This window comes from Macrotis lagotis, chromosome 5 (assembly GCF_037893015.1).
Source record: "Macrotis lagotis isolate mMagLag1 chromosome 5, bilby.v1.9.chrom.fasta, whole genome shotgun sequence".
Classification (NCBI taxonomy): Eukaryota; Metazoa; Chordata; class Mammalia; order Peramelemorphia; family Peramelidae; genus Macrotis; species Macrotis lagotis.
In genome coordinates this window covers 265,164,421-265,178,569 of record NC_133662.1, presented here as the reverse complement: position 1 = coordinate 265,178,569, position 14,149 = coordinate 265,164,421, and the positions used below count along the sequence as shown (strand labels likewise).

The window sequence follows — 14,149 nt, the reverse complement described above, 5'->3', positions numbered from 1 at the left end:
TCTGAAACAGAATGACTAAAGCAGTGATAGGAAGGCCATGAAATGAGAGGTCGCCATATTGTTCTCAGATATTAAACTGATATGAAATGGATTAAATTAGGATGGACTTGAGACCAAACACTCTATGGAAGGAATCTTCACCTTAAGACAATTCAATTTAGAATCATTCTCCTCTGGATATAACCAAAAGAGAGCCTGGTACAGGAGGAGTTAAGAGAGTGCTATGAAGCTAGGCCAAGGAATGACTGTAGCACTTGTAAGGAAGGGCAGCTCAGGACAGCAGGGAGGCAGTATGGTCTATCTCAAACACAGCTTCAACTAGGAAAGAGCTGTTAGGACTTTGTCTCTAGCAGCCAATGAGGCAGGGTTAAGGTGAATAAACTGGCATTGTTGCCATAGTCATCACTGAAACCAACACAGGATGAAAAGAGGCAATCTAGATTATCAGAGAGAACACAGGATTTAACCTCAGAAGACCTGGGCTCAAAACTCCACTCTGCTACTTACCTGAGTGATCTTGGGCAAGTCATCCCATCCCTTTCTGGGCCTCAGTTTCTCTATCTATAAAATGAGGCATTTATACTCAGTGGCTTCCATGATCCCTTTTAGCTCTAATGTAAGATGCTAAGGGATGATCAAAACGGATGGCATGGAAGTAGACAAAGAAATAAAAATGTAGCTATAACAAAAAAAAAAAAAAACAATTGGTGGAATTCAGCTCTAGAGCTGTTTCCTAGACTTTCTGGCTGCTTTGGGAATTGAGGTCCTCTTATCTTCTCATCTGTGACTCTAAGGAAAATAGCACTAACATTTTGAAAGTGCATTAACATACTTAAATTAATTCAGTGGAACCTGGCTTTGTTAACCTAAGGAAAAACAAAAGCAATATTCCTAAATACATTGCTAAGGGCTCTAAGAATTAGGGGTGGGGAAGGGAGACCTTAGATTTTCTAGGTATAGCTAGGGACCCAAGGCAGTTAACTCAAATGGGAAGAAGGATCAGTCGCACTCATTGTAAGATATTTTCTTGATTATTTTCATTGAGGAATATTTTTAGGTTATAATGATAATAATGCCAACTAATTATTTTTTATTGAATATTGAAAGGCTGGAAGCACAGAATAGATAGCTAGGGGAGAGAGAGAGAGAGAGACAGAGAGAGAGAGAGAGAGAGAGAGAGAGAGAGAGAGAGAGAGAGAGAGAGAGAATCTCATTTAAGGATTTTATTGAATTGACTTAAGCTTCACAACAACCCTGTCAATTCATGTTATAATCCCCCACCCACTTCACAGATGATGAAACTGAGAATCTGAGAGGTTAACAGCCTTTCATAAATTAGGGCGGCAAGCCATTGTCAGTCAGGACTTGAACCGAGGTTTTTCTGGTTCCAATCTAGATCTCCAGCTTCCATACTGGGCTATCTCTTAGTCAGCATTCATTAAGCCCCAATTCCGTCACTCATACTGTGCTAGACACTGTAAACATAAAGACAAGAGGGAGCAGAACCCCTCAGGGAGCTCCTAATCTCTAATATGCATCACATAAAAAATACAAAGTCCACTCATTGAGCAATGCCACCCTGCTTCTCCAACTATTTTGTGAGACTTTTAAATGGGTTCTTATTAACAATGATCACCTCTTCAGCCTTTTTTGTCTAGATTTGTTTTAAAGAAAGACACACAAGGAAACCATTTCAAAAACAAAGGCATACACACATGTCAAAGTTCCTAGGCTGAAGCCCTTCATTACTGCTGCCCTGAGACCTCTTCTAAGAGTCATTCAGCTCCTCCTGTCATTGCCTCTACCTTCCCCTAACCCATCCCAGGTCAGTACAATCCAGGTCAGAGTTACTGGACTGCAGGAACTATACACACACACACACACATATATATATATATATATATATATATGTCTGTATATGGATTTGTGTGTTCTAGAATGGACTGGAAGAGACATATGGAATGATCCAAATGGGAAAGGCAGAAAACTTGCCTTTATTAATGTAATTAAATAAAGGTGTGGAGGCATTCAAGGCCATATAAAAGGAATGTTGCATTAATGAACCCCAGAAGCAGTTTTAGTAACTCTAAGAATCAAGTGGGGGAAGGATCAGACCTGTTGCTTTACACAAATGTCATCAGCTGGTCAGTATTAAATCAGCCAAGAATGGTTTGGGGGCAATTTGGTGGCCCAATGGAGAGATTGGATCTGGAGTCAAAAAGACTCCTCTCCCTGTATTCAAATCTGGCCCCAGGCAATTTCTTGCTGTGTGACCCTGGACAAGCTACTTAATACTGTTTGCCTCAGTTTCCTCATCTGTAAAATGAACTAGAGAATGAAATGACAAACGATTGCAGTATCTTTGCAAGAAAACCCCAAATGGGACCACCAAAAATTGGACAGACTAAAAGAACTCAACAACCAAAAAGAGGATGATTTTGGTTGTTCCTCCTATCACACTTGGCTCCTGGCCTAACATTCATTGATAACTCAGCCCACCAATTGAAGCTTTGGTATAAATTTGCACTTACAGCTTATAATACAAGGAATGAGCACCAGAAGAACCAGGCTTCATCCCAAGGAAGCTGATCCCTCTTGGCTCCTGAGAAGCCCTGAACAAGCGTTCATTCCAAACCAATGACATAGCCTCCCCCTGGTGAGAGGCCGGCTCGGGAAAGCTTTGCCTTAAGAATTCTCCCCCTGCTTGGCCATCGCCTGCTGTCTGCCCACTCCCTGCCCCCACCTTCACCACAGCATTCTGTCCACACCTGGAAAAATGTGATTGAAGAGTCCTTGAAACATTAAAGGAAAAATTATGCACCTTTTTTTTTGCTTTATTGACTTTATGTAGAATAAGGGGGAAATACTGTTTTCAATTAAATGATGGGTTTTTTAGAAGTCAAATTAATTGTCTTTCTGATACAATCTCCAGCAGTTCTCCAGGTCCCAAGCCTCCACACACTTCACTGGTCTTGGTAACCCTGCCTAGGGCTAGGTGGGAGCTCCCAAGTTACAGGCCTGTGACAAAGGTTACAATGAATAACTACCAAAGTTTAGCATCAGTGATGCAGTCCCAGGTTGGAAATCACAAGCAGTATGGGTTGGTAGAGTCAAGCAGGGTACCAGCTTCAGCTCACCTCCTGCTTCTGATTGAGAAACCCCATCATTTGCTTTCTATTCCACGGCAAAGCTTGCAAAGGGCACCTCTTAACCACCCCCCCAGGAATTAGTTAGTTAATCACACCCCCCCTTCTGTAGAGGGGGCAAACCAAGGATTGTCAAGGCTAAATGACCAGATTTGAGACCTAGAGTTGATAAGGACATCTGAAGCCATCCTTTTGGAAATGAGGAACCTGAGGTTCAAAAGAAATAAATGAATTGTGCAAAGTCATATAGCTATTAAGTATCAACTCAGTGGTGCAATGGATAGAGAGCTAAGCCTGGATTTTGGAAGACCTGCGTTCAAACCCTACCTCCACACTTATGAGATATTAAATCTTGATTAAGTCACATAACCTCTGTCTGCCTCAGTTTTCTCTTCTAGAAAACGAAGATAATGACAGCATCTACTTCACAGGATTGCTGGGAGGTTCAAATGAGATCATATTTGAAAAGTGCTTGGCAAACCTTAAAATGTGAGATAAAAGTTAGACAGCCATCACCTGTCTGAGTAGGACCTTTGTAAAATTAACACCAGGTTCCCTTCTCCTGGAAGGTCTCTGAGGGAGACCTGGGCTGTCGTCAGACCCATTTGGTCATTTCCAATTGTGAAAACATCAGACTCATAATGAAATCATGTGTTTCAGTGTCAAGAAAAGTCAAGTATCTGAGAAATGGGCCAGCTCATAGAACCCGCTTTCCTTTCCCAAGTTCTCCTGGCTAGGGCTGACGATCTCTCCTCTACCTCAGACATCACCCTTCTTTTTTCGACCACTCTGGTATCAAATAGAACAGGCGCTCAAGCCAGAGTCACTGCTGGTGGTTTCCAATCTCACTTCTATCCCCCCCCCCCAACAGTTGGCCCATAGTAGACACAGAGCAGCACAGTTGAAGTAAATGGACTCCAGAACTGAGATCCTGAGTTCAAATCCCACACAACTGGCATGAGCCTTGTGAGATCATTTTAACCTTCTTGGGCCTCAGTTTCCTCTTCTATAAAATACAAGATAGTCTCTTTGGTGCCCTCCAATTCTGTTCCTACGGTGCTATGACTCTGGCCAAAATCTTTTTTCTATTTTCCTTTGATTTCTTCCTGGTTAATTCCAGTTCAGTAACTTGTTCTTGCTTCAGAAGAAGAGCTGCTCATCCCAACCTATGTGTCATCCCTACTAGTATTTAGATGGTGCTTCTTTTAAGGATGACAAAGCACATTGCCTATGTTATGCCTTGAGGTTTGGCAGAATGCTTTCCTCACAAGGATCCTATGCAAGTCCCTTATTGTAAATATGCAACTGAGGCAAGTGATTTGTCCAAGGTCATCTATGTTTGTAAATGTCTGAGCTAGGATTGGAATTCAGGTTGACCTTAGGGTTAACACTTTGAGAGATGTAATAGGAAGCAATACTTTTCAAACTAATTTGAATCCTCCACACCCTCGTCACCAGTCCCAGTCATGGGTGGAAGCGACTGAATTTCTGTTCATTCAGACACCAGGAGTGTATCTGCAGCTGCGCTTTCCTGAACCTGCACTTTCCTGAATTCCAAAACCTTGGGTTTTAAGTACCAAGATAATTGATTCAATGCAAAGAATTCAATTAGACCAACAATGTATTGAACATCTACTATGTGCTAGAAGGACCTGGGTTCAAATAATTACTTGTTGTGTGATCCTGGAAAAGTAACTCTCTGGGCCTTTATTTCCAGGGGCAAAATGGGCAGGAAGCAGAGAGAGGGGTAAAAAGAGATAATCTCTCAGCACCCTTTAGCTGTTGAACCCAAGAAGGTATTATAATAGTCTTCATGAGTAAAGGGAAGGATCCCATCTGGGTAGATACAGCAAAAATGGAGAGTTATGTGACAGTTGGATAGGTAGGACTGAGGAACAAAGAGGAGTCCAAAAGAATCAAGGGAAGGAAGGAAGGAAGGAAGGAAGAAAGGAAGGAAGGAAGGAAGGAAGGAAGGAAGGAAGGAAGGAAGGAAGGAAGGAAGGAAGGAAGGAAGGAAGGAGGAAGGGAAGGAGGGAAGCAAGGAAGGCACTGCAATAGGCAGTTTACTAATATTATTTGATTTAAATTTCACAACAATTTTGGGAGATAGATACTATTATTATCCTTAGCTGAAAAAAACTGAGGTAGACAGAGATTAAACGATTTGTTGAGGGTCATATAACTAGTAAGAGTCTAAGGTTGCATTTAAACTTAGAGCGCCCTAGCTTAGGAACCTGGGTGCCTAGAAAATGATGGTGTAGGGGCAAGATAGGGTACTGATAACAGAGTAAGAGGTGGGAAAATGGCAGACAAGAGTCAAGACCACAGAACACTAGATGTGGGACTAGAAGACCCTTGGAGGCCACATGGTCTAACTCTCTCAATTTACATATGAGGAAAGTGAGGCAAAAGGAAGTGGCAGATGTGGAATTTAAACTCAAATCCTTTGATTCCAAATTCAGCCCCTTCCTTCCACAACGCCACCCTTGGCCCTGTTGTATCTGAAAATTCAGGTCAAACATGCATATGGAGATGTCCAACAGGCAGCTGGAAATATGAGACTGAAGCCCTGGGGAGAGGTAGGCGGTGGAAAATACAAATTTGTGAATTATCTGTGTGAGCTTCTTCGGAATAGAAATTGTTTTACTTTAGACTTTGTATGCCCAGAGCCTGTCTGGCATGGAATAGGCACTAAAGTATTTGTTGTTGGTTGATTTATTGCAAGGAGGTGATAATTAAAGCCAGGAGAATTGAGAGATGAGCAGGGAGGAGAAGAGGACCTGCCTCGCCCAGTCCCAGTAATATCCTCACACAAAGTTCACAGCAAACTAGGCTGTTTTTTTCTTCACAGTATAAGAGGCCAGGGAGCTACACAAACACTAATCGATCCCCAAAAGCTTCATTCTCTCCAAATAACCCCCAAGTGATGAGTCTCTGATGACATGATTTTATTCCAATTTAGGAAAGACAATCTGTGTATTGCTGAAATCCAATGGAACACATTTGTTCCAGGCTTGGATTTGGTCCAGGACTGGTGGGGGTTTGGGTTCTGGCAGAAAGTAAGTTCCCCCACCCAGACTCAAGAAGCAAAAAGAAGACATTAGGGAGCAGGGCACCCTCTAGAGGACATAGCGCTAGAGAGCAATGAGACACTCCTGCCAAGTACCTTGGGGCTCCCACTTCCCCACCCTTCCAGGCAGTCGGGGAGGCTGCCAAGCATTTGGGAGTTACCTCTTTCCAGTTGAGGGAAAAAAAAAATCTTTCCACGGAGAAGACCATTTCCAAAAACCTGTACCTTGGAATCTCCCAATAAAAGACACATAGAATACCACAAATTTGATCCAATTGACCTCATTTTACAGAGGGGGAAACTGAGGCTCAGAGTTTGGCCAAGGTCACAGAGTGACAGAATTAGAATTTTCACCCAAATCCAATGCTCACTCCATTATATTATACTGTCTGATGATAAAATCCTCTCCCTTAAAACAAAGAAACTGAAGCCAGTAATAGATGATCTAGAGAAAGAAATTCCTTGGGTTACTCCACAGTCATTGAAACTGGTCATTTTCTGCTTTCCCCTCCTTAAACTGAGCTAGTAACGGGGCAAGTTGAGGGATTTTTTTTGCCTCAAGCCTAGAAGTGTTTATATAATAGGAAAGTCTTGCTTACTGACTCTGCTTTCAAGCAATGACACTGGGGGAGAGGAGGAAAATCAATGAGCAGAGAACCTGTCATAGGGGAAAAACTGACTTTACCATGGATTACACACACACACACACACACACACACACACACACACACGCCAGAATGTGTCTCATATATATATATTGAAGACTTCTCACTCTCCTTAAGGAGTCAAAGAATCTTGATGAAAGACTCTTGGCTACAATGGGATGTGCCAGGAGAAAGGCTGATGCAACCAAACATGGGGGGGGGGGGGTGAGATGAAAATGTGGAATTTCACACAGAAGATGCCTTGAAGGTCCCTGAAGAAAGTTCCAGCATCCCCTGGCTGTCAAACTACTCAGAGCCTCAGAGGAAGAAAAAGATTAGATAAATACATATGGAGGGGTGGATGATAGATGAATGGATGGATAGATTATAGATGGATAGATGGTAATAGATAGGCAGACAGACAGACAGATAGATATAGACAGACAGATAGATGATAGAGATAGATAATAGATAGATAATATAGATAATAGATAAGATAGAAAGGCAGATACATACATACATATATACATAGAATGGGTAGAAAAAATTAGCAGAGATAGAAAGAAATAGAAAGATGAAGACACAGTGATATACATGGAATGACAGAAAGCTAATGAATAAAGAGAAAATGAAGAGAACTAGAAAGCTAGGTGCATAGAGCTAGACAAACAAATAAAGGCCCCTTCCGGGGTGGGGGGCAGAGGAACACAGCTCTAGGGTCCACAGGGACCTTTGAAGTCCTTTTTCAGAGAAGGAAACTCTGGAAAGCAGAAATGACTGGTCCAAGGAAACCCAGAATGCAAACTGCAGGGTCGAAATTTGAGCGATCCAGTGCTCCAGCCAAATAAGAATGAGTTCCCAGTCACTCATCCCAGGACTGAGCTCAGTCTCTCTGTGTATAGGAAACTGAACCACTGAACAGATGGGGGTGATGAGACTCCCCGAGTCCTGAGCTGGAAGGGCCTCAGAGACCCTCTAACTCAGCCCGGGCTGCACAAGAATTCCTGGGACAATCCTCCCGATGTTTCAGGGCTCTCAGGAGGGGGATCCCGCCGCGTCCTGAGGGAGGGAGCCCACTGAAATATTCTGCAGCTGCTGAGCAGAGCCGGGTTCTTCTGTGGATCAGCCCAGCCCCCCAGCCCCCAGCCCCGGCTGTCTTTCTACTTTCCTGTCACCAATAAAGGCAAAGACTGGGAGAAAGCACCAAAGATGAGGGCATGAGCTGAATCCCCAAAAGGAACCCAAAGATTCTGGAGAACTGGAATGAGGGAGAAATCCAGCAAAGCCAAGTACAGCACAGAAGGTCCTCACCAGAGTCTCGCCTCACACCCACCCAAAAAGACCCCGAGAACCATTGCTGGGAAACCACCTCAATGCACAAGCACCCCTGCCTAGGGACCAGGAGTCCCTCTGCTGGCAGGGACTTGTTACTTGGAATAGCCCTGCTTGGGATGACTCACTGTATCATATAGCTAAGGGATGGAGGCCAGTCAGATGAAGAAACTGAGGCTTAGGGAGGGAAAGGGATTTTTACCCATAGCAAATTAGCGACAGAGCTCGCAAATCTTATCATTATGTTTAATGTTTAAGGTTATTGTATGTAGACCCTATGTGCCAACTCTTAGACCACTACTTTTTTTTACTCAGAGACCGCCTCTAACTCTATTCTAGAATACACACACACACACACATACACACAGACACACAAAAAATCTTATTTTTTTCTAGTCCTTACTGTCCCTTTACTCATGATCAGTTAGCCTGAGACATGAAGAAATTACTAACCTAACCTCGAAAAAATATAAATTCCTTCTTCCCTGTCTGCTTTACACAACCAGCCCACCCGCTCCAACCATGCCACCACTTTTTGCAGTCTTTCTTAGGTTTTGTTCATTCAGAGTGGATGGATGAAGAGAGGAGAGAATGAATTAGTCAGACTCAACCCTGAGCAAATACACACTGTTCTTCCATCCCTTTTCTGTATTCCCACCCCAACCCACCCCCCACCCCCTCTTACACCTTCTTTCCTAGTCGTGATCCATGCCCAGTTGGTGGGCTGAGGGTTGGCCCACAGCCCGAACAAATCACCATTCATTCTCTCCAACATGCTGAGGGGGAGGGGATTCAGCAGGAGGAGTCTTGTCCCCCTCACCAATAAGTAATACATTTTAGTGAGCCTTCTCACTGAAGTCAAAGGACAAAGGCAAGGTATCCTTCCCTTTAAGGAGGTTCCATTCTATCCCAGAAGGCAACATATGGGCATATTAAAATGTCCAAAATAGATAAAAAGACAATTTGGTGAGAAAGTGGCAGGGCATTTCTCTCTATTTCTCAGAAGTCAGAAAGTGAAGATTCATTTCCATTTCTATATGAGCCAAGCATTATTAGCAGTGGTCATCTTCTGAGAAATAAGATCTTATTTTGTATTTCAAAAAAAAATGGAGGGGGGAGAGGGTGGAAATCAGCCATTATTTTGGTTTCTCTGCATTGCTGTTTCTGTCATTTTAGTGGTGGTGAGTATCTTGGTCCAAGCCAAGACCCAGGGTCTAAGTCTGACCCTGTCACTAAGCAGCTGGATCCCCTTGAAGACAACACCTCCCCTTTCTGGGCCCCATTTCCCCCATCTGTGAACTGAGAGAGCCAGCTCCAAAAGTCTTTCATTCTGGTCCAGACTTGACTTTATCCCAAAGTGGCTTCTCTGCCATCAGTGAGCATTTGCCAGGGCACCCCTTCCCCTAGGGATGTGGCATTGTCCTAGCCATCAGGCTATAACTCACTGTCTGCAGAGCTGGGGGGAGATTGAAAGCTGTGTCAGTGAAGATCCATATTAATCATAGGATAAAAACTCTGAAGCTAAAAAGAGACATCTGGTCCAAAGTCCTCATTTTGGACAGAAAGAAACTGAGGCTCAGGGAAGCCATAGAATCATAAATTGGAAACCAGAAGGGATTCAAAGATCATCTAAGTCCTGACCATTCATTTTACAGATGCCCTTAGAGAGAAGCGACTTGACCAAGATCACTCAGGCAATTGGTGATTCGTATTTTTATTTTAAAAAAATTCACATTGTATCCATGTTTGTGGGACCCCTGGAGTAGCTCAACTTGTGAAATAATTCTAAACCCACTTCTTCCAAATTCTGGTGGTGCTGCCCTACCCTGCCCTGCCCTGCCCAGCCCTAGCCTTCCATAACTGCAGTAGGTAGGAGAACATTGAGATGACAGGGACCTGAATCTAGCACCTAACTCAGTTCAACCTCCCCAAAGGTAGGGGTCCTCAGGACCACTGAGGCTGGAGGGCAGCTGCCTCCATAAGCTAGCTGTGCCCTCCATGGAGAGCCCTACTGAGAAGAGAATAAAACCCCGCCCAACCCCTACCCCAATTGTTTGCAGGCGCCAGGCTTGTCTGACCACACCCTGTGGAGGACTCTCCTCGAGCTCCCAAGTGTGGCATGGGAATGGGACCCTCACATCCCAGGAGCAGGATTCTGCAGGAATCCAACCCTCTCTGTCTGGAGAGCACACATAGTGGAACCCTTAGTCCCAGTCTCAGGTGACTGACCTCCCCCAAACCTGAGAAATTCATGCTAATCCTTGTCTAAAATAGACCCCAACCCACCAGCCACAAATGGGGCCAGGTAAAGACTACTCCATTTGACTTGGTTTGGTTTAGTTTGAATCTTAGCATGAACTATAAGCCTGTACCAAGTCTCAGTTGGGCACTAAATGGGCACAATCCCTTACCCAACCTGGTCCATGCCATACAGCAAATCTCAGTGAGAAAAGAAAGCACTGGAAGGCTTTGTTTTAGTCATGGGAACATACACAAGGACCATTGAGGTCCTCTAGTCATCTTAAAAAATAAATTATCATCATAATAAATACTTAGCGTTTACATTTTTATTTTATATTTTAAAGGTTGCAAAGTATTCTGCAAATGTTATCTCATACAGATGGATCATCGAGGAAGAGCTACCAGGGTCCCTAGGGCTGTCTAGTCCAAATTCCCTGACCAGAGGAGGAAACCGAGGTCCAGGGAAGTCAGTAAGTGACTTGCTCTAGGTCATAGAGAGCCTTAGCGGCAGAGCTGGAATTGGGACCCAAGGTTTTCTGACTCCAAAATGAGGGCCCTTCGGGATCGGCCAGAGGAGGCTCCCTCCTAACACTAGTCACTTGGAGATCTCTCAGTGCTTTAACAGAGGCTGATCACAGAGGTGAGATTTTTTTAAATTTCCAAAACTCAGCTGAATAATGAATATTCAAAGACTTGGATTCTTTGCAAACTCGTTAAGGGGCAGAGAGAGGGACCCCTTGGGGAAGCCCCTCACACCACAGAAATCCAAATGGGTCTCAAGAATGGAAGAAAAGACATCTCTGAACTTCCATCCCAAACCAGAGAAAAGAGCCAGAGCTTCTGGAGCAGCTCAGCCTGAGACCCCTCAGCTTTCAAACTTGAACCAGACTTTGGAAAGGAAGGAAGGAAACATAAGCAGAAAGACACTTACCCTGAGCAAACCTGAAGGATTCTGTGTATTGGACCTCGGGGTTTGATTATGTCTGTGCCTGCTTCATCCTTCGCCTCCCTCTGGTCTGTGTGTCCTTTCTGGAGGCTGCTTTTCTGCCCCAAGAGGAGCAGGGTGGGAGGGGATGTGGGGTGCAGCCTATGGAGGGGGGACAGAGCCCTCTACACTGCTCTCTTCCAGGAGGGTTGTGGCCGGGGTGAGCTCAGCTGCCTTCAGTGGGAGGCTACAGCTGCAAACTGGATGCTCTCCAGTGATACAGTGGAGGGCCCTCGGCCCCCTCCTCCTCCTCCTCCTCCTATTCCCCCTCCTTTTCCTCCTCCTTTTCTTCCTCCTCCTCCCTTTCCTCCTCCTTCCTTCTCCTCCTCCTCCTCCTCCCTCTTTTTCTTCCTCACTGAATGATTGACCCAAACTCTAAATGAAAACCAGACTCCTGCTTTGTTGCCTCTGGCCCCCGTTGCAGGCTGATGTCACACTCCAAGTCCTGCCTGCACCCCCCAAAGCCCACAGTCGGACCCTTGCACCCATCGCCGCTAAGGACCGCCATGCCACATGTGCTTGTCACCTTTGGGGCAGGGGCCTGAGGAGGTGAGACCATGAATTCTCCCACCCTACTTGGGTAGCCGTGGCTTTTCCTGGGCTATTTTGCAACATCGCTGAAAGGAGAAAACAGGAAATGCAGGCTCCCCTCTCCCACTGGGACCCCACCCTCAGTTTTCTTCTTCCAGTCAAGGCTTCTCCCAATAACTGTTCCATTAAAATTCACTTTCTAAAAATTAACTGTCAAAACTGGCCAGATTTTTCCTTCACCCAAATTCTATTTCTTATTGAGGAAGCAAGGAGAGGAGATGAAAAGCCCAGACTCCTGGAATTAGAAGAAATCCTCTGGTTCCAAATGCTGATGGAAAATCACCCCCACCCAGAGCATCTCTGAGAAGTAACTGCTCGAGTAGCAGTGGAAGCCCTCCCCTGAGGGAGCCCACTGCCTCCCAAAACAGCCACCTGACTTTGGGACAGCTCACAGTGGGAAGCTACCATGTCTATGAGGCTGAACTCGGTCTCTGTCGATGTTTCTTTATTTCTTCTTTTTCTTTTTTCCTTTTGCAAGGCGATGGGGTTAAACACTGGCCCAAGGTCACACAGCTAAGTAAGTGCCAAGTGAATGGGGGCAAATCTGAACCCGGGTCCTCCTGATTCCAAGGATGGTGTTCTGTCCACTATGCCACCTGGCTGCCCTCTCTTTCTGTTTCTCTGTCTCTGTCTCTCTCTCTCTCTCTCCTCTCTGTCTGTCTCTCTGTCTGTCTGTCTCTCTCTGTCTGTCTCTCCTCTCTCTCTCTCTTTCTCTCTGTCTCTGTCTGTCTCTTTCTCTCGCTTGCTCTCACTCTGTCTCTCTCCTCTCTGTCTCTCTCTGTCTCTCTATATCTCTCTCTTTCTCTCGCTTGCTCTCACTCTGTCTCTCTCCTCTCTGTCTGTCTCTCTGTCTGTCTGTCTCTCTGTCTGTCTCTCCTCTCTCTCTCTCTTTCTCTCTGTCTCTGTCTGTCTCTCTCTCTCGCTTGCTCTCACTCTGTCTCTCTCCTCTCTGTCTCTCTCTGTCTCTCTATATCTGTCTCTCTCTCTCGCTTGCTCTCACTCTGTCTCTCTCCTCTCTGTCTCTGTCTCTCTGTCTCTCTCCTCTTTCTCTGTCTCTGTCTCTCTTCTTCCTTCCCTCCTTCCTTCCCTCCAAAACTCCCCCCTACTACTCTCCTGGTTCTTCCCTCCAAGTGCAAGCAGAGGAAGGCTATTCCCTGTTCCCCCAGACAGCCCTAAAACACTTGAACACAGATAACTTGCATATCTATAGGTCCCTCAATCAAAGCTCCTTCAGCACCCTCTGTCTGTCTCTCTCCTCTCTGTCTTTGTCTCTCTGTCTCTGTGTCTCTCTGACTGACCCTGCTCTGGACTTGGTCCAGCTTCTGAATGTCTTTGCAAAGGTGGCCCCCAGAACAGAGCCCAATACTACAAGTGGGACGTGATGAATCCAGGCTACCAAGGGACAACCTCCTGCCTTTCCAGTTGCCTTCACATACTCTCTCGGTATATTTCCATTAGAATCTGAGTCCTGCCATGGGGACAAGGGACTAAGCTTGTTTGAGTAGAGATTCATGTGTTTGCTGGTTGACCTTTCTTCCAGTCTCTGGTCTTGCTACTATGCTTGGTAAACAGTAAGCACTTAATAAGTGTATACTGACTAAAAAAAGACATTGTGACAAAAGGCCATTGCTTCATTTGCGCTCTTTGGGCTAAATGTTGGTTGGTTGGTGATTGTTAAATTCAAATAGAAAGCATCTTTTTTTCTGAAAAATTAACTCACGTTTCTCTCACTCAAAAGGGAAAGCACCAAAGATTTTGAAATTCATAGTCTAATCCCATTCTATAGATCTGGGGTCCATAAGAATCCTACAGCCACTGATTTGGAACTGAAAGGGACCTTAAAGATGATCTAATCCAAGTCCCTCATTTTACAGGTGAAGAAACTGAGACCCAGAAAGTCTGGGTCTGCCCATGACCACGCACTAATTACTTGAGGCAGGATTTGAACCCAGGGACGTCTTTCTGATCTCAGACAAGGGGTCCATAATCTTGTTCCAAAGATGTGCGTGCTTCCCAAAGAGAAGAAGCACTAGTTGGGAATGGGGGGGGGGGATCCTGGGAGCTGTGTTACTGAAAGGGTCAAAAATACCCTCTTTCTAAGAGGGCATGCATAAACTGGGCACCTGAGAAGGAGAGGGAT

General features: G+C 44.9%; 1 protein-coding gene across 2 annotated transcripts in view; it reads right to left on the bottom strand.

The window, feature by feature from the left end:
- Nucleotides 1–11,645, bottom strand: part of COL6A3 (collagen type VI alpha 3 chain) — a 93,670-nt gene extending 82,025 nt beyond the window's left edge. For both annotated transcript variants that reach the window (XM_074189796.1, XM_074189794.1), the window contains exon 1: nt 11,365–11,645. The gene's annotated coding sequence lies outside the window, so the exon portion shown is untranslated. The remainder of the gene's footprint in view (nt 1–11,364) is intronic.
- Between the last annotated feature and the right edge of the window lie 2,504 nt (nt 11,646–14,149).